The sequence below is a fragment of the Amphiprion ocellaris genome, chromosome 8 (assembly GCF_022539595.1).
Source record: "Amphiprion ocellaris isolate individual 3 ecotype Okinawa chromosome 8, ASM2253959v1, whole genome shotgun sequence".
Classification (NCBI taxonomy): domain Eukaryota; kingdom Metazoa; phylum Chordata; class Actinopteri; family Pomacentridae; genus Amphiprion; species Amphiprion ocellaris.
In genome coordinates, this window is record NC_072773.1 from 1,872,385 (window position 1) to 1,877,338 (window position 4,954).

At 41.5% G+C, this 4,954-nt stretch overlaps 1 long non-coding RNA gene across 1 annotated transcript; it reads right to left on the reverse strand.

Annotated features, from left to right (window-relative positions):
- Nucleotides 1-2,360: 2,360 nt before the first annotated feature.
- On the reverse strand, nucleotides 2,361-4,606 carry LOC129349555 (uncharacterized). Its single transcript, XR_008602607.1, has 3 exons — nucleotides 3,786-4,606; nucleotides 2,978-3,086; nucleotides 2,361-2,821 (listed from the first exon to the last, which is right to left on the reverse strand). It is a non-coding gene; the product is annotated as an uncharacterized LOC129349555 (long non-coding RNA).
- Between the last annotated feature and the right edge of the window lie 348 nt (nucleotides 4,607-4,954).

A 4,954-nucleotide genomic window follows, 5' to 3' on the forward strand; every position in this document is an offset into this window, starting at 1 on the left:
ATGGCAACATAGAGCTCATTGAGGTTATCAACAAGGGGACCACTGGTCAATTGGGTCATTGATTTGGATTGTTTGACAGACCCGGAGCCAAGGCCGCAGGAGCAAGCAAAGTTCAAAAATCCCCCTCAGTTGAATTGAGAAGTTTGTCACAGAATCTGTTGGAAGGGGCTGTCAGGAGTGATTAGGGGGCATGAAAGGGCTCAGCGATCAAACGGGGCCTGTCCCAACGCTGCGCATTTAATTAGAATTTGCATGTCTTTGTTCCTGACCCTTCAGCAGGCATGATCTGATTACAAGGGTGAACAGTTACCACCAGGAGAACGGGGAACCTGCAATGTGCAGCCGCACTTATTTGTCTAACAAAATGTAGATTTTGAGAATGAAAACAGATTCGAAGCTTCGCAGCGTCTCGGTGTCGCTCTGCAGCACCGTCGCCGTGGAAACCAAACCTCTGCCGAGCGTTCAGGTGGAGGTGCTGCGTTTCCTCGTTCTGCTGCTGCGCTTGTGTCTCCCAGGGAATTGTGGGAGTTTGGGGAGTGCGGGGGGATGAGGCGCTCGTCGGCTCATTAATTGGGAGGCGCAGCGCCCTCTGACCCCGCTGATGCAGGGTGACAGGGCAGACGGTGAGAGGCGATTGGCCAGCAGCTTCAGCGGTTGAACGTGCCACCAGTGGTGTTCCAGAGTGGAAAAGGGCAGCGAGGAACAAAACGCTGCTCTCTTCTTTCTTCTTCTCTTCCCTCCCTCGCTCTTCTTTCTTCTTCTTTTCGTTCACCTTTTTGATGTTTTTCTTCTGCTTCCTGGTTTTCCTTCAGTTTATTTCTCACCCAAATGATGGAATTATGCCGTTATGTAATTTAAAATGAAAACATGAACTCCAGGTCTGTTCCCTGTTCATGTTTCTGCTGTGTTTCATTACAACTGTACATTTGTGCTTTTTAAAAAACTGTTTTCATCAAAAGTGAACGCTAATTATTGATTTTTTTTAACAAAGCCAACAACAAAAAAAATAACAAAAAAATGTCTTTAGATTCAAGAAATCCACTTTCTAAAAACCAGACTATATTCTTTTACCCAAAACAAAACTATAATATTAATTTTATGACTCTGTTTTATTTAATTTTTACATTCCGACAGTCTCCCCTTTTAATTCAGGACTTCAGAATCTTAGTTTTCCTTCAGACTCACCTTTGATCGATGTTTCCTCATTAGTTTATAGGTCCACAGAGGAACTGAGGTCCAGACTCTTCCTGTGGAGCTCCATGTTTGAACCACCTGATGGGAAATGACGGCAGAAACATCCCTGATTAGCGAACAGTCTGAGAATCAGGAGAACCTCAAGGAACTCTGGGAGCATTCAAGAACCCTGAAGAGCTCATTTCCACCAAAGAGCACCAGGTGCTAGTTCAGTTCAAAGTGAGAGCCGGTGTTTTTTTTGGTTCAAATCTCGTGCCCCCCCAGAGCCGGTTTGCTTTTCCATTGGCAAGGAGCCAAGTTGGAGCTGCGTCACCGCAACACGTCAGTCTGTCACTGCATGCGTAGCCGTTCCACGACTGTGGCGCGCCATAAACATGCAAGTGCTGTTCCTGACTTGTTAAGCCTACACTGCGATCCAGAAACAAATAATGTTAGTAGTACCTGTCTTCATCGTAGTCATGGGCAACGGCGAATACGTTTGAGAAGACAGGTAACTGTCAGAGATGTTTCGATTCTTAGCAGTGGTGTGTTAGCGTTAGCTTAGCTACTTAGCCTCGACTACGTTTGCATCCATTACATAGCAGTTAATCAAACACGTTGATGATAATATCTATGTTTATCTTTATAGATGGTTTTATGGCTAATTGGAAGGCAGAGGTCAGCTGTTGTCTGGGCACATCCATGATCAAGCCACTGGTGGGACACAATTGTAACGGATTTTAGCTGAAGGCTGCTGTTCTGTCCAAACTGTCATGAGACACTGACATTTTTATTGTGATATACTCGCCACTGTTGTTAGCTTTTGTTTCAATAAATTATTTGAGATGAGGAAATCACTATTGCATGTTTCTACTTAAATGCCCTATTTTCATGATATATTATGAACTTTTTATATTTTCCATAAATTTCGCCTGAAAGATGAATAACTTCTTGTGAGTAGTATATGTAGACACGTCATGCAAGCATAGTTCAATAATGTATCTGCTGCAGTAGTGCAGTTTATCTGTCTAGCTTGGTGTGGCAGTAAAAAAAACAGTATATGTTGCTGATTATGTTTCAGACTGAAATCTGCTTGAAAAGCACAACTGAGTATCTGTCAAAATGTGTGTAACAGAAGTGTGCACTGAACACTGAATAAAGTCTCTAGATTATAGACGGAACTTGCATCGTTCATCACAAATATATTTTTATTCACCCAAAGTGCAAGAGTAAAATACAAGTGAACTTAAATAGCTAAGAAGGAAAAGAATTTACAAAAAAAGATTTTTTTTTCTAGAAAAGGCAGAAGTAGTGGACAATGCAGTTTATTTCTGGGACAGTTGCTCCAGCACTGACACCGTACGTCCCATCAGTCCAACCAAGGTGTTTGAATTTTCATCCGTCTTCTGAATGTTCTGGAGCATGGCAGTGGTCAGGTCTTGGTCCCTGGATATTCTGGAGCATGGCAGTGGTCAGGTCTTGGTCCCTGGATATTCTGGAGCATGGCAGTGGTCAGGTCTTGGTCCCTGGATATTCTGGAGCATGGCAGTGGTCAGGTCTTGGTGTCTTCTGATCTGTTCCAAGAACCGTTCCTCTGACCTCTCCAGATACTGCAGCAGATCTACAGCAGCATCCCACTTCCTTTTTCCTGCATAAAAGCACCCAAAAAGATATTTGTCAGTAATTATTTTCTATATTCATGAACAGTTAACTTAAAATAAATGTTGTATTTTGTGATTTTAGGATTAGCCAAAAGCTAATGTATTTATCATGTTGACGTCTGCACAGTCTAATCAGATCTTACTTGATTTGGTCTGTTAAGAGGAGGATGGCATGAATGAGCTGCAGGACGGGACCAGTGAGCTGCAGAGTAGTGATTCTGGTAACTGGACCTCATCCTCCAAGGCCGACAACTAAATAAAATGAACAAGAAATGTTGTTGATAGTATCTGTAATTTAAAACCATTTTCTCCATTAATTGAGGAATTTTAATTTGTCCATATGATGTTAGAAAATGTTACAAAAATACCTGTAATAATTTCCAACAGTGCTAAATGCCTTGTTTTATTTGAGCAACAACTAAAAACCACCAAAGGAGTCTGTGTACATGAAATGAATGCATTGAATTTCCACGTCTGCAAAGCTGGAAAATCACAGAACAATCAGCATTTTTGCTTGAAATTATAAAAATAGCTGCACATTACCAGTACTCTTTACTTTATTGTGTTAATTTGATCATTTGAATCAGTTTTAGACTTGTATTAATGATAATGTTAAACAGTTCATTGGTTCTTCAAGGGAAATTGAAATGATAACCATATAGTTTGGTAATATGATTAAATGGGCCGTTGTGTAACAGTGTGGGGGGTTTTGAATAAAGGTCTTGTAATGAAATATTGCTGCTGCTTTTCTCAGGTTTTATCAGATGTTGTTTCATAGCTTATTAGCTTAGCAGCGGCTAACTGGTTAGCAAACAATAGTCAACCTCTGATCACTGATCCTGTGTCCGGACCACGGTAGCTGGCGAAACGTTCATAATATTGATGCGGGACTATTGTAGCTGGCGTATTCATAGTGGGCTAACAGCAGGGTGTTTGAGAAATAAAACTTACCAGGATCAGGATCAGTGGTCTGTATGGCGGCCTGCATCAACTCCAGCTCCGATGTGGCGTTCAGGGACCCGGCTGGAATCACGGAATGCAGCGGGTCAAAATGGGGGCTCTTTTTGGCCGACAACTGCTGCATCCCAGCTCCCCTTTCTGGTCCCTGTAGTCATTTTAAAGCTTTTTAATTTTGTTGAGGAGTTAGTCAAGGCTCCGCTCGTACCGGCTGCAGCCATCTCCCGCTGGATCGTTTCGAACACCGGTGTGGTCCCTCTACCCTCGACTGAATTTCATATGAAGACCACAGTGCTAGGAAGCACTGGATTTCTTCCTCAGAGTGCTGCTGCTTGGATTTGGCATCTATATTTACTGGTTTACAAAACACAAACACTAAGCATTACTACTACTCACTCGGCTGTTTAAAAATGGCACTTCGGTGTTTTCACCGTTGATTGTCGGTGACCGCATCCCCGCCCCCTGCCCGTGAAATGCTCAGTTCTCAACTCTGGCCAACTCTGGCCCAGCAACGAGTTGGTGCCCGAAAAAGCCCCAGTTTTTGGAGCCCGGAGCCGCAGCTCCGGTGGTGGAAAGACAAAAAACCGGTACCAGGTCGGGCACTGGCTCCGACTCCCCCCTAATAGATACATTCAGGGAAGATGTTGCTGCAGGAACCATATAAAAACTCAGAACTGGCCTTTTGTCGAGTCACGTGTACCAAAGTGACGCTTTACTTCTGTATTTACACTTTTACACACATTGACACAATATTTAATTTTGAATTGTGAACATTTTCATATTTTAAATGCAAATACACTGTGTTTTGATAATTTCATGATTAAAGAATGAACCTGCTGAGATAATCTGATGCTTTATTTTAATATGAAACTATTCTTAGAAATCTCAATGTTTACATAATATACCAAATTTATATATTATATAATCTATATCTATATAGCTATACAAAATCTGCTGAGGGGAGATTTTATTTCAACAGAGAGAAGTCAGTTTTTAAAGTATTTCACAGGTCAGGATCATCTTTTAAATAGTTAACAATTACAAAATAAACAGGAATTATTTTACGTGATAGTTTTATGTCAAAAAAATCTCTCCACTTTATATAGGAACAACTAGAATGTTGTCAAATATTATTATTGTGTTTCGGGGTAAAAATGATAAAT